Here is a 27201-nt window from a genome sequence, read left to right as displayed (position 1 = left end):
AAGCAGTATTCCCCATATTTAAGACTCATTTGGAGCTTTCTTACTAGAGGGTTGAATAGATGGTTGCTCGATAAAGGCATCCATAAAATAATAATTGAGTGTATTTATAAAAAATAGCTTTTCATTTTGGTTTGTAACATATACTTGTAAATTTTTATAATGTTATGACATATTGTCTAGATTGGTTGATTGGGGGAGGGGAAAACAAATGTAATTCAGACAAGCAATAATTACTAGGTCAAGAAATAGGACAATTAAAAATGATTCATGGCAAGTAGGAGTGAGACATTTATATTCTGAAAATTAATTATGGGACTTTATTTAAATTATAATCAGGAGAAAAGTTCAGGGAAAAGGGAGGTTCAGGGAAATTGTATATGTACTCATCTTGAGCACAAATTAGTAAAGATCTTAGATTCAACTAATGTGTCAGAGTCCATTAAAGAGATTGGAAAACCCTATTTCATTGTGACTAAACTGCCTGAAATTTTAACCTCCAAACTTATATGTAATTGTGATATATATATAATTGTAATATAGAGATTGTGTCTGTTTTGATAAATCTATGTATATATCCATGATGCGAGATATAAAAGAGGTGGATCCTTGATTTTACAGGGCTGACAAAGATGTGTTCTGTTGGCCAAAACAAATGGGAGAGCTCTTATAAAATCCTCAAATCTCTAAATTATAAAAAAGAAATTCTTTTATGACATTTAGACAGCAACTATCTCCAGCTGGGCAATCCACTTAATGTACGTATAGTACATCCTTATCGCTTCTCGGCCTTTTGGCTAAGATCAAGTGTAGTATAGTACATCCTTAGAAGCTGGCTTTTTTTTTTTTTTTTTTTTTTTTTCTTTTTGTGGTATGCGGGCCTCCCTCTGCTGTGGCCTCTCCCGTTGCGGAGCACAGGCTCCGGACGCGCAGGCTCAGCGGCCATGGCTCACGGGCCCAGCCGCTCCGCGGCATGTGGGATCCTCCCAGACCGGGGCGCGAACCCGGTTCCCCTGCATCGGCAGGCGGACGCGCAACCACTGCGCCACCAGGGAAGCCCTAGAAGCTGGCTTTTAACTCTAAAGCTCCGAAGTTTCACAGCCGTGGTCTTTGGCCTTCTAAGGCTCTGATCATTACTGTCCTCCTGAACTCCCGTTTAGTTTTTCCCTTTTTATTCTTTGGCTCACTCTTCCTTCCCCTCACTTCCCCATTAAACTTTTCAGGCCTGGGCCCTCCTATCTCAACTTGCTCTCAGCTTTCCAAACATATTTAGGACTCACCCAGATGAGCCCAGCCTAGTTCATGAGTGCTGGTATAAGGAAGGCCTTGGCCCGTCCCTTCCGGTTTGTTAGGTATCAGGGCATTTGGCATGTTTTCAGTGTGAGCTTTGGTAAACTCATGGGACAAAGCTAATGTATGATAATTTTATTTTTTATTTTATTTATTTATTTATTGGCTGCATTGGGTCTTTGTTGTGGTGCACAGGCTTCTCATTGTGGTGGCTTCTCTTGTTGCGGGGCACAGGCTCGAGACACGCGGGCTTCAGTAGTTGCAGCATGAGGGCTCAGTAGTTGTGGCTCACGGGCTTAGTTGTTCCGCGGCATGTGGGATCTTCCCAGACCAGGGATCAAACCCGTGTCCCCTGCATTGGCAGGTGGATTCTTAACCCCTGAGCCACCAGGAAAGTCCCAAATATATGATAATTTTAGATTCAGTGATAGATAAGTAGGAGATCATTGACCTTGCAATTTGCAAGTCTGTTCTTCTCATGGCTAATATTAAAAATCTCATTTGAATTTTGGAATGACAGTATAAAAGCAGTTTCAGATCTGAAATCCTAGGACTAGAAATCCTAGACTTAAATTGCTTAGAACATGTTTGCTAGAACCAGTTAAAACTCCTTCCAGTAGATGATGAACCTCTCTTAGGGTAGCACCTGTATAAGAAATGGAGCAAATTCCAGGATCAGATATTTAATTTCAATGTTTAAAGTTGATGATGTCTGTAGAAGTGACCAGTACAGGTAATGGACTTTGGGTTTAAAAAGGATTCTGTTTGCCATAAAAAGCATTTTCGGGGCTTCCCTGGTGGCGCGGTGGTTGCGCGTCCGCCTGCCGATGCAGGGGAACCGGGTTCGCGCCCCGGTCTGGGAGGATCCCACGTGCCGCGGAGCGGCTGGGCCCGTGAGCCATGGCCGCTGGGCCTGCGCGTCCGGAGCCTGTGCTCCGCAACGGGAGAGACCGCAACAGTGTGAGGCCCGCGTACCACAAAAAAAAAAAAAAAAAAAAAAGCATTTTCGGCTCTTCATCCAGTATGATCAACAAGCAGCAGTTAGCGTCAGGTTTTTTGTTTATTTAACAAAATGTAGTGGGGGAGGTCTCCAAATCAAACCATACTGGTTAAAAGAGGATAAAAATGATTTCTCTTTTAGTCCGTTCAGAATGACCTCCTGAGGAGAAAGACTGATGAACTCAGCATGAAACACCTGACTCAGCTGCATGGGTTCCGGCCTCTTGGTGTATAGCAAGTTGGAGACTCCTCAGTTTCATTTGGGAACTTGGAAATGTAGGCACTTTTCAAGGGAACAACTTAATTTAATTCCTCCCTCCATTTAGTTTTCCATGCTGTTCAGGATCCTCAGAGTTTTTTTGTAAAGACTGATGATTTCTAATACCCCAGTGATCATTTCAGCTTCTGTTAAAGCTTTGGTGTAAGACTGGCCCCGTCTTTATATATTTGTTGTTTAGTTAACTCACTCCTGCTGATGGATTAGTGGTTAAAACCAAGTGTCTTGTTTGATAGCCTGTTTGATACTGGAATATCTCAAAACAGATGATCATGGTGACTCTGCAGAATGATGTAATGACTTGTGAAAACACTGAATTGATGTCAGTTGCCTTTTAATTGTGTGTGGAGGTTATGGCACGCTACATAATTCAGTCCGCAGGCACGCTCCGCAATATTGAATTCCCCCTCAGACTCCCCATCCCTAACTGTGAGGGTAGTTTTCTTGTTAGGCAGTGAGAGATCTAGGAGTAAAGATTTCTAGATACTTCCTAGACGCACTGGAGAGGCATCTTTTAACATAAGCATTTGTTTAGTTCCCACAAATGGTGTTAATTCTTTATTAAAGAGATATTATGAAGAGATAATAAATCTCTACATGGAAAATAAGTTGGATAGATGTACCATACTGAGGATATTTTTATATTAAATTTCTGTAAGTTAGGAAAGTTGGATAAACATACAATAAGGAGAATTTTTTAAGGAGATGAGAGATAATTGCTGTGGTACTTATTATTAATGCTATCTAAATTAATCTAAGGCCTTGTGAATTTTACCTGCTGGTCATATACTCTTATCACTTTGAGCCTGATTAGAGTAACGTAGGTGTTATAGGAATTGAAAAGTTAAACTGAAATATTCATGCTTGACCCTAAGTACTGGATATTTATACAAAGCAAATGGGAAGAGCACTGTTTTTTGCTTTATTTTTTTCCTGAGTTTTTTCATTATGAAACTGCATACTCCATTAAGAATATGGCAACTCTCTTCCTCCCCAATTCCTTTTCTCTCAACTTCCATTATTAAAATGACTGTATTTTTTTTTTTTTTTTTTTGTGGTATGCGGGCCTCCCTCCGTTGCGGCCTCTCCCGTTGCGGAGCACAGGCTCCGGACGCGCAGGCTCAGCGGCCATGGCTCGCGGGCCCAGCCGCTCCGCGGCATGTGGGATCCTCCCAGACCGGGGCGCGAACCCGGTTCCCCTGCATCGGCAGGCGGACGCGCAAACACTGCGCCACCAGGGAAGCCCAAAATGACTGTATTTTGCCCTATCTGGAAGAATGTGGAATGTATAACTCCTCTTTCCCTTGTTCTAGTTTTTACTATTACTGTTGATAAATTTCAAGATGGGAAAGAGAAGAGTAGGTTTGGCTGAAATGAGAACTAGTGGGGGCGATGCTTGATTTGAGCTCTGGTGAAGAAAGAAAACATTTCTGTAGAAAGGAAGTGCACTGGGGGAACCTGGGTCACAGCTCTGGATTCTGGAAGAAGAATTGGCAACAGGTAACTCTCATTGCCCACAATTCTGGGAATGGGCTTCCTTTAGCCTTAGCTGGATGGGCCCTCTCTATCAATAGAGATGAAAAACTTAGAATGCACATGCCGGATGAACACATCATGTCTAATTTCAGTGTGTCTAATTCAAGTATCATTAGTAGGTCAGTCAAGAGGATATAAATGACTGAACTGGAGATCCCAGGGGCCCTTACAGTGAAGAGAGTGATCACCACAGTGAAAGGAAGCTGAATACAAGTGTCTGGTGCAGTGCTGTATGGGCACAGCCCATCAAAGTGTCTGGTGTATAATAGCTGCTCGACAAAAATATATCTCAGCATTGTCTAGGACTGGTCACTTCTGTTATCTTTGTTTAACCTGAGACAATGTGTAGCTTTGACCTAGGAACTTTTTGAGGTTCATGTCTGAGTCCCAGTGGTTCTGTTTCATTTGATTTACAAAGTACTTTTCAACATTAACTTTGTAATGAAGGAGCTTTATTCCCAGAAGATGTTTTAGCCAGGGGTATACATGTCATGATTTATGACTGGAGCAAATAATGAAATATATAAAACCACACGTGATGGGGCCCATTAAGTTATTTCTAGATAACTTTGCTCCTAAGTTAAACTGGCTATGTTTTTCCATGTCTATGCCTGATAAGCAGATTTATCTCAACATCAGGTTTTCACAAGATTAATAATCCCTCTTTGTAAAGAGGATCTGTTTTAAAAATTGAAGACAATTATCCTGACGTGAATTATATAAACATGTGCTAAATAATATTATGCTTTCATATATTTAAAACATAACTGATATTCTAAGTATACTTTTGATTGAGTATCTTAGAGAAATGGGAGGTTGTACTCAGTAAGAAAAAAGTGGTGGTCTAAAAAGATTTTTTTTCTTTAGCTTGAGTAATATTATGGTCTCAGAGCTTTAACCTGAATTATTAGCACATACAAATCCATCTTCTTAATTAAATGGGGTCTTTGGCCATTGAACACCAGCGTATGGACAGAGTTAGTTACTAGATGTTATTATGAGGCTGGCCTGGCCACATAATCCATTAGAGGTAGGATTCAGTTATATTGGTAGCAGCAAAGTGATTTTTATGGTTGTAAGAATCTTTCTTTCTTCTGTCAGTATCAATTATTTCAGTCCTAATACAAAGCTAAAAAGAGGGTCAAGTTTATGATCTATCCATCTTTGGATGGATAATTTGTAACATTTCTATCCAATAAGCCAAGAGTTTCATTTTTCTTTCTGAAAAGGACCTGTGCTATATAGTTTGTCTAAACTGCCTCAGTATGTGGTTATGAGGAGAGCGAGAGTGATGTGACAGGATTATGGTAGAAAACGTCACTGAAAGGCATGAACAGACATTAAATTAATAAATAATCATTTAGCATAGTATGTATATGTGCATTTATGATTGTGATAGTGAATATTTGCTTTGGGAGTTTTATTCAATTATGTTGAAAATTTTGGAGAAGTATTTTAGAGTAATATGTTAAAGTGTATGGTAACAATGAGAGGAAATCTAGGTAATGATTCAAAGTCTTGGCCCACTTTTCAGATGAAGCACCAGTAAACTACTGAAAAACTACTCATTGAAATTGGAGTGCAAAGTAAATTAAGTGCAAAACTGGCATAGCATAATGGGGGGAGTAAAAGAACTTGTTTCATGATGTTAAACAACATCATAAGAGGATAACAAGGGACAGTGCATGTAAATTTCATGACACATAGTACTTAATAAATGAAATGCTCGTTTTTCTTTCTAGTGGATAGACATTTTTATAGGGGGGTAAATATCAGTTAAGAATATGGATGGATTGTCTAATAATTCTTTTATTTCCAAATTGTGACTTGATGAATTACCATCTTGGAAGAGGTCAAGCAGTGTTTAATCATCCTTCAGCGATATTATAAAGGGAAAAGCATTGAATGGGAGGTTGGGCTACATGACCCTTTTGCATCATTTTTTAGATATTATGTTCAAAGGGCAGGGACTCCATCTTAGTGATTTGTGTTATACTGTATACAACACAGCTCTGTGGAAATCTGAGAAAGGAAGGAGCTATTCCAGTAGGAGGGTCTTCAGCAGACTCTGATTGGTGGAATTAATAACACTAAACCAAGAGCAAGTTCACCACATTCACACTTTTGATCATAACACTTATTGAGGGTTGGCTCTGTGCCAGGCACGTTGCAAAGTTTTTGTGTGAATTGTTTTAACCTATAGAGTATGATCTCTATTTTACAGATGAGAAAACTAAGGCAGAGAAAGGTAAAGTGATTTACTCAAGGTCACAAAGCTGGTGGAAGTACAGATCTGGGATTTGAGCCCAAGTTGTCTAACACTAAACCTGGAGCTCTTCATTACATTTCATTACATGTATTGCACTATGTGTACACACAACAGCAGTTGTCTTGATGCACCTTTATGATGGATTTTTGAGGATTCCCTAACTCTGTACTTGTGGGCCTTTAATTTATTGGGTACTACTGACACTGTGATGCTAAATTAGACATGTGTTTTGTAGGTCTTGAATCCCGGGAATTCAATATTACGTAGAGATTCCTGAAACTCCAGAAACGTTACACCTCTATTTAATACCATTGCTTCTGTGTGCGTGCGTGTGTGTGCGCGCGCGCGTGCACTCACATGCGTCTGTGTGCGAGTCCATGGTCCACAAACTATAATGTTTCTAAGATATATATGGAGCTAGTCAAATAAGACTTATAGCAAGGAAAAGGAGATAGGAAATCAAGTAGCGTTCTCTCTGTCATGTATGTCCAAAAGAGCTGAATTTTTTAAGGATTGGTACATTCTGATAATGGACATCTAGATGGCTAAATGATATATACCTGCATACTTAGCTTTCCTGGGTTGTAATGTGCTTTTCCAGTAGTAATGAAGGATGGAGATAATTATACAGCTCACATCCAAGATCTGAAAGGGATTTTAAGAAGAGTTTGTAAATCTTACAGGAAGGCAACCAGATCAAAAGTTATGTGGATAAGTACGGGTTACAGAAGTCATCTAAGAGCATAGATTCTTCAGAGTAATCCAAAGGTCATGAAGGAAAAGAGACCAAGATTTAGACTCCTCAGATGGTTATACAAATTCAAATTCAGGAAATCTGTAAATGAGCAGGAGTGTTAAATTATTGGGTTGTGGCTAGAGGTATGAAACTAACATATAGATTATTTGCATACGTTGTGAGAGAAAGAAAGGTGATGCTGTCTTACATAAGAGTAGAATATGATAGCTGGATTAGATTGTTAGCTGGAGAAAAAAAGTGCTATAAAGGACATTATTAGGATAATTGGCAAATTTTTGGATATAGACTCTATATTACATAGTTGTGTCTATCAACATTAATTATCCCTAATTAGTGAGATGTACTATCACTACATAAGAATGGCCTTGTTTTTAAGATCATACATTCTGAATACTTAGGATAAAGGGCCATAATGCTTACAACTTACCTTCAAATGTTTCAGTGAAATGATATTATTATTACCTAGAAAGAGACATAAAGCAAATGTGGCAAAATGTTAGCAATTTGTAATTCTAGGTGAAAGATATATGCGTGTTTACTCTGTTAATATTGTAACTTTTGAAGATTTAAAATATACCAAGTAAAAAGTAGAAAAATAGATGGTTCTGACTGATAAATATAATAACAGTGGTGGTAGTAGTAGTAGTAGCAGCAATAAACGTGTACTGAGCTTTCTAGTAGATAAAAGTATGACATGCAAAAGTACCCAAAGGTCAGTATAACTGTGATGGATACACTAGAATAGAATGTTCACTATAGTGTTCTAAGGTTAATTAAATATGTCTGTATTGGTATATGCCTAATAGTGGCAGAAAGCTTTTCTCAAACATTTTCTTGAAGGATAGTGAACTTTGCAAATTACCAAACATATTCCTGAGCTATGTTAGAGATAATATTGTGATGTAGAAAGAAGGGAAATTAAGTAGGAAAGGAAAGCTCTTCTAAATTGTATCCATTAGGAGTGTGACATATTCAGAATTATATCTGGAAGGAAGGAAAGGTTGATGATGATCAGAGTAGAGTGTAATTTAAAACATTTTGTAAATAAAGAAGGTAATGTAGAGAAAATGGGAGAAAAATGTTCTAGGTATGAATAATATTCAAAATCCATAGATCATCTGCCACTTCATGTGCATAAAGCCACTGCATGCTCTGACCAATGTGGTTTTAGATCTCATATTCCTTACCTTTAAGCCTTTGGGAAGCAAGAAGTCCATTACTATTCTTGTTGGCCAGAACTACTCTTGTTGGCAAATTGCCTTCGTCTTCTTTGCTCTCTATATGCTTCTTGTGGGTCTTTTTCTTACTTGCTCAAGATGAAAGCAAAAGATCTTCAAAGAGTCAAAAGAACCCATATTTCCATTTTTACTTCCTCAATTAAGCCAATCATTCATTCATGTAAATATTCATTTATATTTTCACAAGATTCTTTCTCATCAAGAACCCCTAGAAATCATTTTGAGGTTTTATTTTGCTGACCTTGTAGTCTAAGCCCATTTATTATTACCTTTCTTCAGTTTTATTTTCCTTTCTCTCTGTTCCTAAACCTCCATTTATAATACCAAGACATTTTTCCCCTTCAATCTCATGACATCTCTTAAAGGGATCTGACAAAGAGTAGTCTGGATTTCCTAGGGCAGTGGCTTTCTGCCGGCGCCATAATTGTTATTACATACTAGTTAGGCAGAGAAAAAGAAATCTCACATGGATGAATACAGTGATTTAAGAATATAAATAAAGAGTGCCACAGAAACAGAAGGTAGGTTATTTGACAAAAAAATTGCCTAGGAGTTAGTACCTAATTATGTGCTCAAGTCAGAGAAAAGCAACAACTACAACAAAACAGAACAAATGAGATAAAGAAAGAATAAAGAAAAATGAAAACTATATATGTTTTTTCTTTTGAATACATTAAAACCACGAAAATGATAAAGGAAAACATTGTCCCTTTATCAGATGGGAAAGGAAAGCTCCTAACTGATGACATACAAAAGGCAGAGACTTTTTTTTTTTTTTTTTTTTTTTTTTTTTTTAGGCAGAGACTTTTAATAAGCATTTTCTTTACCTCCGTCTTCATACAAAAAGGTCATCTTTGATTGAATCATTCAGATAGCCAACACCTGGGCTAGGAGGGCTTAAAGTCATGATAAAAGAAGGAATGAACTAGAGATTGTGTAAAAAAAAAAAATTAAAGGTTGTTCAAATGCTGGGGTTGGCAAACTTTAATATATAAATGGGGTATCAATTCTTTTCCTTTTTTGGGGCTTTCAGTTCATATGATACATATAATCTCTTTCAGTTAAGTAACAAATAGCTATTAAATAACAAATAGTTTTATATGTGCAGAGCCTAGGAAATCAGACAGGAATATGACATGGCCCCAACTCTCAAGAAATCCACACACAGTAATCTAGTCTTGGTGAGACTTTCTAATAGAGGAAATGGCATAATGTGATTTATTTATAAAATTATTCATGAAAGATGCACTTCTTGCTAAATAAAGTCTTCATGAGTTAAGATGCATATCAATGGGTTTTAAGCAGCCTTGGGACATTTTATCAAGTTACTTAAGTATAAGTTTTAAAGCTGAGTTTTTTTTTTAAATGAAAGAGTAAGGTGATGATGTCATGGGGAGACAAAAAATGTTTGGTCAAGTGGACAGGCACAGTCCAGGAAGTAGTGGCATGAAGCGGGAAACCACCCAGAGTGGTAACTAGTTAATGACTGAATCAGAGTCCAAAATGACCACCTGGATTTGCCAATATTATTCCTTATAGAGTAGTTCAAGTTTATGGGACTAAAGTCAACATCTTATTTGCTTTAGAACTTCTTTCATAGGTAGAATGAGGGCTCTGTCCCTAGTCTACTATCCAGGGACTTTGTGCCAGAACCCAGGCTATGAATCTTTTGTGTTTTTGTTCCTGGTGTATGTAGTGCAATTTGATTTTAAGTATTCAGATAAAGTGTCCCATGATATCTTTGTTAGTATTTTTTTTTTTTTTTTTTTTTTTTTTTTGTGGTATGAGGGCCTCCCTCTGCTGTGGCCTCTCCCGTTGCGGAGGACAGGCTCCGGACGCGCAGGCTCAGCGGCCATGGCTCACGGGCCCAGCCGCTCCGCGGCATGTGGGATCCTCCCAGACCGGGGCGCGAACCCGGTTCCCCTGCATCGGCAGGCGGACGCGCAACCGCTGCGCCACCAGGGAAGCCCTTGTTAGTATTTTGTAGCAATGAATTTGGAGATACCATAATATTTTGTTATTATTATTTGATATTTGTCCAAAGGACCTAAAATTCTTGCATGTTTCTCCATTCCATGGCAACCTGGATAGGAAAACTTGACCTACATCTGAATTTTAGGATTTATCACACTTCAGAAAGGAAAAGAATTCGCTAGAGAGACATCTAACAGGGGCCTCATTAATGGAGAAAGCCTGGGTAATACTGACCAGTTCTGTAGGGTGAGTTGGAGAGAAGAGAAGGGAGTCAAGAGGAGTCAAGAGTAGCCTGGAGCCTCCTACCTGCAGGAAAGAGATTCATAAGAGAAGGGAAAGATAGAAAAGGGGGGGTATGGCAGAGGGTGGTGGGAACAACTGTAGGTACCGCCTCTGGTCTTTTACCAGTGCAGAGGCAAAGAAGGAAGAAGCCAAGGAGAGAGTCACACTTCTCCATGTGACCTTCGAGTAACCAGTGATTCTGCCCATTGGTAACTACAGCAGAATCAGTGTCCTGAAATAGAGCCAAGCAGATTTGTTCAGTAGTAAAGATTGAAGTTTGTAAAGGGACAAATAAAGCCTTGATATGCTGATTAGATATTATAAGCTTAAGTATTTTTTATTATAGCATTTACTAGTCTCTCTAATGTGCACAAAAGTAGAAACCGGAAGAAAGTTGGCCCATAATCATAGGCCCAGATAACTTTTGAGGGTCAACTATTCTATTCTTTTCTGGAGTCTACTCCATCTTGTCCAAGACTTTGCTTCTGTAGTTTTTTCTGTTCTTTCCTCCATAACATTTTTCTGTAGATAAAAATTTATTCCAGTATGAATAAAAAATAAGTTTTATCACCATCTATCACAAAATCTTTCCTTGACTCCGTATACCACTCCACTTCTCCATAGCCTATTTACAGCAAAATGTCTTGAAATTGTCTGTAGTCTTGTTTCCATTCTTGCATCTCCTTTTTGCTACTCGACTTCATCCCATTTAGGATCCCTTTCCCCAGCATTTAACTCCCTGCTGTTAAGATTACCAGTGACTTCCATGAAATCCAGTCTAATCTTCTCATCTTTTTATTTATTTATTTAGTTAGTTAGTTATGGCTGCATCAGGTCTTAGTTGTGGCACGTGGGATCTTTTGTTGTGGCGTGCGGGCTTCTCTCTAGTTGTGTCACACAGGCTCCAGAGCGTGCGGGCTCAGTAGTGGCCGCAAATGGTCTTAGTTGCCCTGCAGCATGTGGGATCTTAGTTCCCCAACCAGGGATCGAACCTGCATCCCCTGCATTGGAAGGTGGATTCTTAACTGCTGGACCACGAGGGAAGTCCCTTCACATCTTCTTTTAACTCTTTGCATCATTCAACAACATGGACTACTCCCTCTATCTTGAAGCACTTTCTTCCCTTGACTTCGGTAACACCATACTCTTCTGGTTTTCTTAAGAACCCATGTGATTTGGCTGCTCCTTCTCACTTCCTTGATTAATTTCTCCTCTGTTCAATATCTAAGCTTTGGACTTCTCAAAGACTCTTCTCCTGTACCGTCTTCTCTTGTAAGGCTATGCTCTCTCTCCAGGCGATGACCTTTTAGTCCTATAGCTTTAAATATCATTTTTATATGAAAGTTTCTTAAGCCTTTATTTCCAGATCTGACTTCTTCCTGGAAACTCACTCATTTCCAACTCCCTACTTAAAAGCTTCTCATGGATATTTAATCAACATCTCAGATTTAATGTGTCCGAAGAGCAGCTCTTTATCATTTGCCACCAAAATCTGTACCTACCCAATTGTTCCACTTAATCAATTTCACCAACACACTCATTGGTTTAAGTAACAAAGGTAGGAGTTAGCGTTTATTGTTTCTATTCCCACATCCTCTCATATCCAGTCCACTAATCCATAATAAGTTCTGCAAACCCTGCCTCTAAAATACTTTCTGAGTATATCCATTTCTCTCCACCTTAGTCCAAGTCATCATCCTCTCTTGCCTAGATTATTGGTGCCTAACAGGATCTCTCTGAATTTCACTTTTACTTCCTTAAAAATCCATTCTATGTACAGCAGCTAGAGTAATCTTTTAAAACATAATTCATGTCATATCACTCACCTGTTTAAAATTTGCCAATTGCTTCCCATTGCAATAGAATAAAATCTACACACTTGGCCGTGGGTTTTGAATGCCTCATCTTGAACCACTCTCTCCTCATTTCTGCATCCAGCAGTGCTGCTGTTTCTCCAGCATGCCACATTCATGCCCATGGTAGGGCTATGCTCTCTGCCTTGAACACTCTTCCCCTCAGATCATTGTATGGTTGTTCCTTCTTGTCATTTAGATCCCATCTGAAATGTCACCCCCTTCAAAGAGGGCTTCCCGGATTTCCCAAATCAATAAACACCCTGTCACATTTGCCCACTGCCCTATTTTGGTTATCTTCCTAGCACTTGTAACATTATTGTTTATCAGTATAATTTCATTTGTTTGTTTATGTAGTTTATTCATTTGTTGCTTGGTTTATTTTCTCTGCTCAACTTCACCTCCTACTAGATTATAAACCAAAGGAAAGAAGGGACTTTGTCAGTCCTAAAAGAGTCCTAAAAACAGTACCTGATACATAATAGTTACACTAGAGACATCTGTTGAATAGAAAAATGAATGAATGGATGAATAAATATATAGATAACTTTGAAATCAGTTCTTAGGTACACTGTAGACTGTGCATGCCCCCCACCCCTATCCCATCTTAACCACAGTGTGAGCTCCTTGAAGTCTGAACACCTTGAAGAGTGTTTAATGTCTGTTTGTTACCCTTGGACTAGTGCATAAAAGGTGTGCTGACCACATTTGCAATAGTGGGAAACCAGGGAAAGACAACTGCTAGGATGGATGTAAAAAAAGAAAATTAGGATTCAAAATTATTATGACAATGCATATTATATGTTAATATACTTTTAAATGTAAAGCATTGCTCAGTCTGGGATATTAGATGGAACAGCTTTGCATTTAGAGTTGAAAGTTGAGCTGCACAAGCCTAGGTCAATGAGAACTTAATAGTAATGAATGTGAAGAAGAACTGGGTGAACTGAGAATTAGGAAGGCATGGGTTCCCAAGGAACAAAGCAAACGTCCCTAATTTCTATCTGTAATCCTACACTTTCATGCATAGTTAAGATATGTCCTTTTTTGTGAGAACTGCCATGATATTTCCAGCCTGGAGCCATCTCTCTCCAGTCTGAACTCCCAGAAGATTTTGCCCCTATCTCTAATGATAACTAGTATCTGCTGTGTTATTTTAGTGTTTGTGTACATGGCCAAATCTCTTCTCCTAGAGTGCAAACTCCGTAAGATGAGGCGCTGTGTTTTGTTCTGTTTTAATTGCTCTGTTTCGAGTAATTTCTTACAAATAGTTAGAGGACACTCAGTAAATATTTACCTGAAAGTAAATGAAGTAGCAGACAATGCATGAGTATATGCATTTAAAAAATCAAACTACAGGAGCATCATCAATATAGAAACAAAAACTGTTGGTGAGGTTTTATTTAGTATTGGTGTTTCTAGGTTTGGGGAGGATGGTAGCCCATTATAGAGGCTTCTATAAATACTGATGAATGAAATAAAGAGGAAGAAAAGATACTTCTGAAATATGGTACTATTCCAATTGGTTTAAAACTAGGGAATTTTAAGACATTTTATTTAAGAGGTTTAATTTTATCATATCCAGATAGATAGATAGAAAGAAAGATAGATATTAACATCTATGACATATTAGGGCAAATATATTATTTCCTTATGAAAAGAATAGTCTGGACTACTTTATGTTTTTTTAAATCAAATGTAAACAGTTAAAATTTCAAATAATTTCGTTTGTACTAATTTTCTTAAACTTGTTAATTTCCACATTTGGCTGGATTTTATTTAGGGCTGTAATTTAATTGCTGCTTATTATTCCAATGTGATTTATAAAACTTAATTTTTTAACCATTTTTAAAAATTGACATATAGTTAATTTACAATGCTGTGTTAGTTTCAGATGTACAGCAAAGTGATTCAGTTAATTCAGTTATATGTATATAATAACTATCTAATATAGTTATAGGTTATACAAGATATTGACTTTCTCATTATAGGTTATTACAAGATATTGACTGTAGTTCCCTGTGCTATACAGTATGTCCTTGCTGTTTATCTGTTTTATACATAGTAGTGTGTATATGTTAATCCCAAACTCTTAATTTATCTCTTCAATGCCCCTGCCCCTGGTTATCCTCTTTGGTAACTATAAGTTTGTTTTCTATGTCAGTGAGTCTATTTCTGTTTTGTAAGTAATTTCATTTGTATCATTTTTGAGATTCCACATATAAGTGATATCATATGATATTTGTCTTTCTCTGTCTGACTTACTTCACTTAGTATGATAATCTCTAGGTCCATCCATGTTGCTGCAAATGGCATTATTTCATTCTTTTTTATGGCTGAGTAATATTCCAGTTATATATATATATATATACACACACACACACACACATATACACATATACATATACATATATATGTGTATATATATGTGTGTGTGTGTGTGTATATATATATATGTTCGTCTTCTTTATCCATTCATCTCTTGGACATTTAGGTTGCGTCCATATCTTGGCTATTGTGAATAGTGCTGTTCTGAACATTGGGGTGCATGTATCTTTTCAAGTCAGAGTTTTCTCTGGATATATGCTCAGGAGTATGATTACAGGATCATATGGTGACTCTGTTTTTAGTTTTTTAAGGAACCTCCATACTGTTCTCCATAGTTGGTGCACCAATTTACATTCCCACGAACAGTGTAGGAAGGTTCCTTTTCTCCACACACTCTCCAGCATTTATTATTTGTAGACTTTTTAATGATGACCATTCTGACTAGTGTGAGGTGATACCTCATTGTAGTTTCGATTTGCATTTCTCTAATAACTAGTGATATTGAACATCTTTTCATGTGCCTGTTGGCCATCCATATGTCTTATTTGGAGATATGTTTATTTAGGTCTTCTGCCCATTTTTTGATTGAGTTGTTTGTTTGCTTGGTTGGTTTTTTTTGATATTAAGCTGCATGAGCTGTTTGTATATTTTGGAAATTAATCCCTTGTGGGTCAAATCATTTGTAAATATTTTCTACAGCTTTTGTTGTGTAAAAGCTTTTAATTTTAATTGGGTCCCATGTGTTTATTTTCATTTTTATTTCCATTGCTCTAGGAAACAGATCCAAGAAAATATTGCTGTGATTTATGTCAAAGAGTGTTCTATGTTTTCCTCTAAGCGTTTTATAGTATCCAGTCTTACATTTAGGTGTTTAATCTATTTTGAGTTTATTTGTGTGTATGGTGTTAGAGAATGTTCTAATTTCATTCTTTTACATATAGCTGTCCAGCTTTCCCAACACCACTTGCCAAAGAGACTGTAATTGACCATAGGTCCTGGGTTTATTTCTGGGCTTTTTATCCTGTTGCATTGATTTATATATCTGTTTTTGTGCCAGTACCATATTGTTTTGATTACTGTAGCTTTGTAGTATAGTCTGAACTCAGGGAACATGATTCCTCCAACCCTGTTCTTTCTCTAGACTGCTTTGGCTATTCACGGGTCTTTTGTGTTTCCATAAAAATTTAACATTTTTTTGTTTTAGTTCTGTGAAAAATGCCATTGATAATTTTATAGGAATTGCATTGAATCTGTAGATTGCTTTGGGTAGCATAGTCATTTTAACAATATTGACTCTTTCAATGCAAGAACATGGTATATCTTTCCATCTGTGTTGTCCTCAGTTTCTTTCATCAGTGTCTTATAGTTTTCGGCATACAGGTCTTTTGCCTCCTTTAGGTAAGTTTATTTCTAGGTATTTTATTCTTTTTGATACGATGGTAAACGGAATTGTTTCTTTAATTTCTCTTTCTGATGTTTTATTGTTAGTGTATAAAAATGCAACAAATTTCATTATCTCAATTTTGTATTCAGCACCTTTACCAAATTTGTTGATGTATAGTATCATGTCATCTTCAGACAGTGACAATTTTATTTCTTCTTTTATAATTTGGATTCCTTTTATTTATTTTTCTTCTTTGATTGCTGTGGCATGAAAAACTTTAATTTTTTGTCTACATATCAGCATATGTACATCAAATTATAAAATAAATCAAATTCCCACTGTCAGCATAAAAAAGAAAACACTTCTTCGTTATTGAGACTGCAGTTAAAATCTCTGCACACTTGAGTTTGTGTGTGATGCTTATAGACTTTTAAAAAAATATTTAAGGCTTTCCAGTAAACCAGCAACTAGTGGCCAAAATTTAATTAAAAATTTACATTGACTATAGTAATGACCAAAATTGGCCATAAACACATGTAGGCTAGAATTAATTTTCTCTTTTGACTATCTGATACAATGATGTAATTGTATTTCACTGTGTAACATGGAGGATGAAAAAATAAAACTATAACTGTATCATAGGGCATCATACTCACTGAGGACTGGGAATTGATCTTAGTCATTATTGTATTCCTAAGGCCTAGCAGTGCCTGCACATACAGTAAACACTCATTACAAAGTGTTTTGTTGTATAGGAATTCAGATATAATGTGATTGTGGAATAGCTTTCATCCTCCACCTAGTCCCCATTCTCAGCTCGTTGGCTTTGTAACAATCAGATTGAATCTTTGGTACTCCACTTACAGATTTTGGCAGAGATTTTTTATAGTTGAGAACATTGATTATTTGTTGAAGGAAGAAGTGAGTTAGTTGAAAAAGTTATTGAATATTTGCTATGTTTCTAACACATAGAGTGATGATAAAAGTATATAAGACCTAGCTTCTTATAGCCTACACTATAAGTAAAATAGAATTGAGTTCCTGTTTATAAATATATTGTGGAAATGATGACCCTTTCCACTTTATTATGCTCATTCTTGCTGTATCAAGAAGGAGAAAAGCAGTCAGTTATATCAGGGAGCAGGCACGGCATGCACAGATAGGCCCTCATGTTCTCCTGTTGAGCATAACCTTTTACAGACCATCAGCATTAGGCAAGGACCTTCTGTGATCATGATGGATTAGACAAAAAGAAGACCACTCTAGTCTTATACCCGAACTCAGGCAAAGAAAGACATGAACATTTTGAAGATTAGAGAATGACTAAATATTGACCATTTGCTGCATTTTCTTTTAACCAATCACAGCTTTAATCTCACTCTGTTCTTACCTTCTAGATAAGAATTTTAAAGATGCCCAATCATGGAATGTCTCCTGCTTCCTGATAACATCCAATCTAGAGCAAAGCCCTACTTTTTTTTGACTTTCCCCCGAATTATCTAATGTGGGTCCAAATCCTTTAAGGTGTTCCTAGCACACACTTGCTGAGATATCCTGCAGTTCCTGCATGGCAGTGTGTCAATAAACCCAACAAACCCACATTTGTTCAACGACAGGTATATTACAGATGGTCTTTGATAGAGATCATCTGACAGCATTAAGAGCCTGAAGACTCTCGAGCGTGTTAAAATTTAAATGTTGTGTTTGTGTTTGCTTTTTACATATATGTCAGTGTTCTTCTCAGAGAAAGTCTCTGGAAGGCAGTAGAAGTTTTAGTTAGAGAAAACTATAGCTTCAAATGTATGCATGATTGTAGTGTGTACGATCAGCCAGTATTACTGCCTCATGGTGTATTTCCATAGGCTGTTTCTGAAATACTAAACTAGCAACATGATATAACCTATGAGGTGAAGTTCCAAACACTCTATTGATTGCTAGCTTTTCTGTTAAAGGGTTTGCCATAAATTAAAACATGTAAATCTAAGGGAACCACCACTGAAAGAATCACTGCAAAGAATATATTCAAGATTTAAAACTTATTTGTCTGAAACAGCTGTTCCTAACCTTCTGTAAGATAAAATATTGGGAGACTCTTACAATTTTTATAAGATTATATTTTGAATAAGTACAGACTTAATGATGCATCTGTTACTCGTACTGTTTTAAATAGTTAATATTACTCTTTTATCCTTTTTCTCTGGTCAATAGAATAATTGCCCTGTACCAACTCTCTATGCATATAATGCACTCTAGAGAGTACTTAAACTTTTTTTTTTAACTATCAGATAACCGTTAGATAATGTGAAAGGGAGTGAAAAATGTTTATGTTAAAATTGCAAAGCACAGTAGATTCTAAATGTCTAATGAAATATTTTATTGTATTTTCAATATAGATTATTGGAAAATATTAATATATAGAACAGTTTCTTAGTAAACACCTTTGTCAATATTATTTTCTTATTCTCATGTTATAAAGTTTACTTTCATCAGGACCAGTATTAAAAACAAAACAGAAAATGCTATTTTAACCTTTACAACACAGTGACGTTACACTGTTTGCATATATGTTTACTATACTGTAAAATGTGAAATGGGAATGAACGACATTTCAGATAAATTTTACTGAACAGGGCAATAAAAGGATAGCTTCTGAATTTGGGGGATGACTTAAAGTATCTCTAATTTTACACTGGAACAATAGTATCTGCGAACACGCGTGATTTCACCCACGAAGTTTAGACAAAAGTTGGACATAACTTATTTAGCAAAACTTAGAGTTCTGGAAATGGATGGTTTCCTTAAAACCCAAGAGAGTATAGTAATAATGGTACTTTAGAGAGTGTATAAAAGGAAGTATTGATGGACAATATTAATACCTCATCTTTGATGAGCTTTGATGATGACAATGATGATGAATATGAAAGGTAGAATATAGTAAATGATTTAGGGGAATCTAAAAGATGGTGTGGACGTTATACTAAAACATAGGAAGAAATAGGTATTTCAGTGGGTGGGTATTTGATGGAAGGCAAATAGGTGGCTAGGAAAGAAAGGAATGACGGTAGGCTGAAGCAGTCAGGAGAGACATCATTAACTGAGGTTAGGCTTGGACTGAGTCTTAAAGAACAGGCAAGATTCTGAGAGATGGAGAAAATGGGAAGGGAATTCGGGTCATATAATCGTTAATATTTTGATGCTCTGAGTCATCACCATTTAACAAGCACCTTAATATATGCTTTCTAGGAGGTATTTTACTAGGTACTTTGAGAAGTAGGATAGAAACAGGAATAAATTCTTATCCATGAGGAATTTACAAATTCATGAGGTGCTTGTTGATTTACTTGAGAATGCCTTTTTAATAAAGTTGTAGACACCATACAGAATTACATCATGAACTGGATCATCATGGCTGTCAAGCAGCAGAATTCTAGGTGGTCTAGGTGGAATAACAGATATATAGGACTTGATATGGTATTTTTTGGTTTTAGATTTTAATGTGTTAAATGAAATGTGATCTCCAAATAAGCCTTAATCATGGTTTTCTTGTATCTACAATAAAGATACTAAAGAGCTAGATCTTTGAGGACCCTTTCAGGTAATTGCATAGTTCTTTGTTGTGAGTTTATCAGTATACAACATGTGACACAAAAGAGTTACCTACTAGCTCTCAAGTCTTAGTGGCGTTGATTGTATGAAAATTGAATTTTACTCATAAAAATTACTGCATGCTATTTTTAACCTTGTGCACAGTTTAAGAAGGAGCTTCAGTTGAAAATTGGAATACATCATCTGGAGCTCCTGATGGATCAGCCAGCACTAGGAGTTGTGCCCACTATTCAGAATTTTGAAAAAACTAAGTATCAGTACCAATATATTATCTAATTTTATAAATGGTGTAATTATTATATTGCTCTTCTCTTTAGTCTGCCAATTCTTCTGTCTTCTTTAAAATTTGCCTAGGGGTTAATATGAAGAAAAGAAAGCTTCAGATATGGACCCCAGCACACTGGAGAACAACAGAATTGTGTTCACTGAAGTGTGCTTAGGCAAGATGCTATAATTTTGTGTGGTGGGATATATTGGGAACTGTTAACCAGCTTTCATGTACCCCCTCTGTGGACAATACTGTGGACTCCCACCTTTACCTCCACCATTCTCTCAGCCTTCCACACTCATTGTCTCAGGGGTGGAGTCACACATCAGAAAGACACAGAAAACAAAGGTGTCTGTTCTTGTCTTTTGAGTTGCAAAAGCCAAGACCGCACAGGACGGTAGCATAGCTGAGTTTGTGAAAAAGATATGATGACCCATGCAAAGCTTCCTTTACCTTTGCCCCTCAAGATAAAGTAAGAATTCTCCAGACGGAAGAGAAGTGATGAGTAACTAAATGACAGTCTCTAAGAAGAGAGCAAATCAGCCTTTTCCCTTCCCGCAGTCAATCCTGGGAGGTGGGTTTTCGGTAGTGTCCACCAGTAGGTTAATTAACAGGGTACCAGGCGGGCCCTGCGTTCATTTTTCTAGGTAGAGCCTGAGAAGTTCCCAGAGCCAGATGGGCCTAAGTAGCTTCACTGTTTCCTCATCCCCTCACACTGCGAGAGAAGAATAATGATCTTCATGTACCTAGAGGGGTGCAAGTTGTTGCAAGCATTCACCTGTTTGCACCCAGAGCCTTGAACCAGAACAAAGAGGAAATGCAAAGAGATGCTAGTGTGGATAGACACCAACTCCTCCTCCTGCTCACGCCTGCTCACCAATATGCTCCCTGGGAGTTAGACGGAACCCTGAGTTGATTAACCTTGTTTCTATCACCTGGGAAGTTGGGATTTGAAAACTAAATTTAGTTATTAAATAATAAATATAACAATAAAAACTTATAGTATATTACTTACTGTGTCCCAAACACTATTCTAAGCATTTTATTATAGTGACTAATTAAAGACACATAACCATTTGAGGTAGTGATTATTATTATCATCTCCATTTATTAGTGGTAAATCTGAGGCCCAGAGAGGTTTAGAGTCTGGCCCAATGTCACTCAGCTAGTCAGTGACAAAGCCAGGATTCAAATTCAGGCAGTCTGCATCAGACTATACTAAACTACTTCTCAAAGAGGTGTAAAAGAGTAAAATTATATTTCTGGCAAGACTGAGTCTGTGTCCTGTATATCATATGCATTATGCTTATTTTGGAGGGATCTTGTGAAAAGCAATCTCTGTCATCCTTTTCTGTGCGTCCTCTGTACTCTGGGCATGTTGTTAAGGATGGTGTTTATTGTATTACAGTGTTCTCTCTGGGAGACCATGGAAGTATTTTCTTCCTATCCTTAGCACAAGAAATATCTGGGTTTCTCCTGAGCACTCTGTTTGTATTTTGTAGAAAAATCAACTATTCAATCTTATTTCTCTGTTTTCATTGGCTGCTATGTAGCTTAGAGCCAAATGTTAAGCTTGCCATTGGCAAGCCTGTAAAGTCATGGCCTGTGTTGTGTGCACTCACTCTCCTCATCTAGCCTAACTTTCCCTTTGCTTTTGCTTTCTACCTATTTTAATTTATTTTATCTGTCAGTAATGTACATATCTTAGCGAAATGCCTTAAATCTTTTCTGAGAAAAGCAGGTTGTAAATACATGCAAATATTATTTCTCTTTGCTTTCAGACGACATCACCCTTAGATCTTCCTCGGTCAGCAGAGGACCCCAATGATTACTTAATAGCAGTAATGCCATTCCTTCATTGGCACATTTCATCCATAGAGGATGGAAAGGATAAGCAAGCTGTGAAGGGCACAGTGTGCTTTCTATTCTCTCCTCTTCATTTTTGAGGGCTGTGGTGAAAAGAAATGTTGCCACATGGGGAAGTGTAGTGCAGTGGCTAAGGATATGGGCTCTGACATCAGAAATGATTCATATCCAAGTTTTGCTACCCACTGCCAGGTGACTTTGGACAGGTTACTTCTCTGTGCCTCAGTTTCCTCATCTATAAAATTGGGCTAAAATAGTAACCCACATTGTAGTTATTGTGAACATTAAATTAATGTAGGGGAACACTTATTGCCTTTGATAGGTGCTCATGGCCAATAAATGGGCAGGAGGGGGTAGAGAATTAGAGAGTCCTCTGAACTTTGCTAAGCTCAGTAGGATATTCTTGATGTAACTTCTGCAGGGCCACCAAAAAGCAATGTAAAAAAATATAGAGATTGCATTTGCCATAAATCATATGTATCATATTTTTTTACCCTTCATAAGGCTGAAGTATAAATTTTTACTTGAATTTTCAAATGTTCTTTTAAGCATTAGAATTCTCTTCAGCACAGGTTAAGTTAGTAACCCCACTCAAACTGTGATTTAAGGACTGTCAGAGAAGGAGATCTTACATACTCTTTGGGAAAACTAATGTGAGAAATACATTTTCTCTTTTAATAATTTTTTTCTCATGCAATGAGACATTCTTATAAAATACTTGTTAAGCCTTCACTTGTCCAATATTAGAAGAATACGGGCACATAAATATATTTTAGTGCATCAAATTCATCCAGAACATTTTTCAGAAATAATTGAGCTGATAAAAGATATGATATTTGATAAACACCCCTGCCTTCAAGGAGATTACAACCTGGTAATGTAGATAGACATGGACCTGAATATCGCATGCCAAAATATGCAAACACATACACAACACAGACACACACACACACACACAATTGCAGTACTGTGAAATCAGTACCAACGTAGAGAATTTCATAGAGCATCATGGGGAAAAACTGATTTGGTTAGTGAGAACAAAAGAGGAAAAAAAGGAAGGAAGGGAAAGAAGGAATGAGATTGAGGGAGCGGGGAGAGGGTGAGAGAGAGAGAGGGAGGGAGAAATAGGGAAGAGAAAGGGAAACACAACACGGAAGATGGCACTACAGACATGATTTGTAATATAGATCTTGAAAGATGAGAAGGCATTTGCTGGTGTTAGCATGTTGGATGGGAGGTGGGGGAATTCCAGGCTGGGAAATATTATATGTAAGGGAACAGATGACTTCTGAAGAGCGATGGACTGGGCACAGTATAGCAGTTGAAAAGGAGGTGCGTTCTGACTACCTGCAGGCAGCAGAAAACCATGGGAACATTTTCAGCCTTGAGGTAAACATGATCAGATTTGCCTTTTAGAAAGGTAGAAGTGCAGAATATGCTTGAAAGGGAGTGAGGGTGGAGGAAGAACAGCTATCAAAGGGAAAGTGGAGGTGAAGCATCTCCATTAGGAATTGTTTCTCATCTGTGGCTTCAGCCTGACAAGCTGCCTATAGTTCTAGCTTCTTCCAGGTGATTCTTCTCCTGTCTTTCTTTCTCTAGCTCAGGGAAGGTCATGGCTTCTTGCTGTTGTTAATATCTAGATTGCATCATTGTCTACTTTCATCACCTTTATGCTCAGTTCCTTGGAATAAATTCCCTGTAAGAACTCAGAGTTGTTTCTGTTTCCTAGTTACATCCTGACTGATACTCTGTAGCACTAATCTAGGGGAGAGGTGTTGAGGGTCCTAACAAAAGAGGAGACAGTGCACAGGCAGAGGAGAGAGCTGATTTAGAAAACGGAATTGCAAAATTTGGTAACAGGTATGTGTGTGGGTGTGGGGAGAGGGAGGTATCATAGCTAGACTGACCTTTCTGGCTGGCCTACTTAACATAAGTGATGTTGTTTTTAAAAAACAGTCAATATGGGACTAACGGGATAGCAGGAGACTTAACGATGACCATTGGACATTCAGACATGCTAGTGAGCAGTTGCACAAAGAAATCTGGGGTTTGAATTTTATATTTCAAATTTATCAGCAAATGGCAGGAATTTAGCAATATTTAAAATTTTGGAAGTAAGATCATTAGGGAAGGGATATAGAATGAGAAGAGACGAAGGACAGAACTTCATGGAAGGCTAATATAAAGGGAAAAAGTGAGCAAAAAGGAAAACTAGCGAGACTAGTGCATCAGGAAAGCCAAGGCTTTCAATAGATTAATATTCAGAAAATAACAGGATGGGTTCATTGCAGGTGGCTACTAAAAGGTCACTCACGAATAATGGGTAGATGCAAAGTTTCTTTATTTCTCTCTTCAAAATAACATTCTTAAATATTGCTATTTTCATATTACAACGAAGAGATTAAGGACAAGAGATATAGAATCTGTTTTCCACTTTTACCCAACTAGTATGTTGTGCAGACAGGATTCGAACCCAATTCTGACTAATTTCCAAAGCCCATGGTGCCTTGTAAATGATTTTGAGTACCAGGCTAACTAATATGTATTTATAGAGATAGTGAAAAACCACTCAAAGTTCTGGACAAGGCAATACATGCACGAAACTGTGTTTAAGAACAATCTAAGTGGAGTATGTAATGGAGGGTTAGAAGGGTATAGAGCCTGGGGAAAGAAATGGAAGTTATGAAACCACTAGGGGAGGAGCAATGAGAGCCTGGCTTAGGGTGCAGTGTTGTCAGATTTAGAAAACAGAAACAAAACCAGGATTCCCAGTTAAATACAAATTTTTGAACTTTTGGTATAAGTATGTCTCCTGCAATTTTGGGACATATTTATAGTGTAAAGAATTGTTACTTACCTGAAATTCACATTTAACTGATAGTCTGTGTCTTATCTGGCAGCCTACAACACTGCAGTGCAATTCATATGCTAACCATCTGGAGTTAGTCTCAACTCCACAGGTTGAGGACAATGAGATCGCCCTTGCTTCAGATGCCAGCTGCAAGTTCCAGGGTCCTCAAGGCTGTCCACACATTGGACTAACTGGCTCCAAAACTGGGGGTTCCCATAAGCTACTCGGCTTGATAATTTACCAGGACAACTCACAGAACTCAGGAAAGCACTATACTTATTATTATAGTTTTATTATAAAGGGTACAAATACCAGCCAAATGACACAGATAAGGGAAGGTCTGGGAGGGTCCTGAAAATAGAGCTTCGATGTCTTCTCCCCACAGAGTCAGAATGCATCACCCTCCTGGCACATCAGTGTATTCACCAACCAGGAAACTCACTTGAGCCTTGTGTCCAGAGTTTTTTTGGAGGTTTTATTACCTGGGCATGATTGATTGAATTATTGACCCTGTGTGTGAACTCAATCTTCAGCCCCTATCCTCTCACAGGAGGTCAGAGGCCCCCTGTGAATAACAAAGATACTCTGTTATACAACACAACCTTAGTGTGGTCATGATAATGGAAATAGAGAGATAGATGAGAAGGAATTATACCAGGGAGGGGTCTAAATTAATGTGAATTTTTAAATCCTGGGGGACTGGAAATATGTAAGGAAATGCCAGTTGGGATGGGAGAGGGAGAATAAATAATTAACTAACTAGGATGCCTGGAGTTGAGGATACTGAAGGAACATTGTGATCAAATTCAGGATAGAAGGACAGAAATGCATATCTGGAGTTTAGAAGAATTGTCAGGATTACATACTAGAGGTCAGTACTCCTTAGCATGAAAGTGATTGTTGCAGCTGTGAAATGGAGTAATATACTGTGGAAAAAAAGTGTAGCAGAACAAAGCAAGAGTCCAAGTGTTATAGGAGGAAAATAGAAACCACAAACAAAATTTAACTAAAAATAGGTTCATCACATTCTAAATTTTCTAAATTTTATAGATTAAATTAATTTGACAAGGTATTTTCCACATGAAATCATTTGTTTTTTAAGATTGTATTCATTTCAAAGCTTTAATACATTTTTTCTGTAATTTATTTCTAGCTATTTTTCCTGAATGTTTAACATTATGATACACATTTAGTTTTATTTCTAAACACTAATGAATTTTTGCCCAAATTTATGTAAGTCCAAAGTACTCAATGAATTGTCAATATATTAGGATAAAAACTTTACATGGATTTTGAGCACTTTTATTAAGTACCTTGAAAAGGAGGGTATAAAGCCTATGAATTTTGGTATTTTTAGCATATAAAAATAAACATATTTTGCTTCAATCAATCTGACTTTGAAGTTAACCCAGTCTTTACTCTTTAAAGTTTATCTTTTCTTGAAGACAGAAAGGTTAACAAAATGGAAGTGAGTGCTTTTATTAATACATTTAAAACATTCTTTAATTACAAAATGGATTACAACTAGTAATAGTAAATTAATTAAGGTAATTACAGTTTTCAAATGACTGAATTGCAAATAGTTGCAGTGTTTCTATGTAATAGCATAAAAACCATAGGTAAAGCCACATTATAGCACATATTTGTAAAATATCACATTCCTTTCTTCAGCTTCCTGATACAGCATGTTGACATTTCACAAAAACTGTTAAGTGCCTGCTCTGTGCCAGAAACAGTTCTGAATTTTGTGGAACATACAAAAATGTATAATCTGGAATCTGAGAGAAGACTACTTCTAACAACACTGCCATTTGTGTTTACTCATTGTAATTTTGGTTGAAAACTACTTTGCTATAATAATACTATCAGCCCTTTTATCTGCTGCATTATTAATAATAGGAATTAAAAAGATGATTAGTAGGACAATTTTCTGAAACATGCAAACAAGCAAATTGCTTGAACTTCGGTCCTTAATCTGTACATGAAAAATTGGACTAACTTTTCTAGTCCCGTTTTTTGCAGTTCTTATTACTATTTGCAGTGTCAAATAGTAGGTTTTATTACCTTAAATCCAAGTTCTGTTTCAGCCTTTAACACTAGGAATCAATGATGGGTAAGGCTGCTTTTCATCTAACATGTGATGGAAAGGCATGGACTGAGAAATAGGAGACCTGATTTCTAGTACTAGTTCTGTGAAAACACTTCAGCATCCTTCAGTGTTCTCACTGTAAAATGAAAAGATTTCATTTATAAACTTTATGGTGCCTTCCAATTTAAAAGTCTGTGGTAGGGGCTTCCCTGGTGGCGCAGTGGTTGAGAGTCCGCCTGCCGATGCAGGGCACACGGGTTCGCGCCCCGGTCTGGGAGGATCCCACATGCCGCGGAGCGGCTGGGCCCGTGAGCCATGGCCGCTGAGCCTGCGCGTC

General features: G+C 37.3%; 1 protein-coding gene and 1 pseudogene across 1 annotated transcript in view; both read left to right on the top strand.

The window, feature by feature from the left end:
• Positions 1 to 27201, top strand: part of ZFPM2 (zinc finger protein, FOG family member 2) — a 478247-nt gene that overhangs the window by 43914 nt on the left and 407132 nt on the right. The window lies entirely within an intron of this gene.
• Positions 775 to 946, top strand: LOC112066550 (uncharacterized; annotated as a pseudogene).

The sequence above is a fragment of the Physeter macrocephalus genome, chromosome 15 (assembly GCF_002837175.3).
Source record: "Physeter macrocephalus isolate SW-GA chromosome 15, ASM283717v5, whole genome shotgun sequence".
NCBI classification, from domain to species: domain Eukaryota; kingdom Metazoa; phylum Chordata; class Mammalia; order Artiodactyla; family Physeteridae; genus Physeter; species Physeter macrocephalus.
Note: the sequence above shows the minus strand (reverse complement) of the source record. Positions and strands in the feature narration are given on the sequence as shown.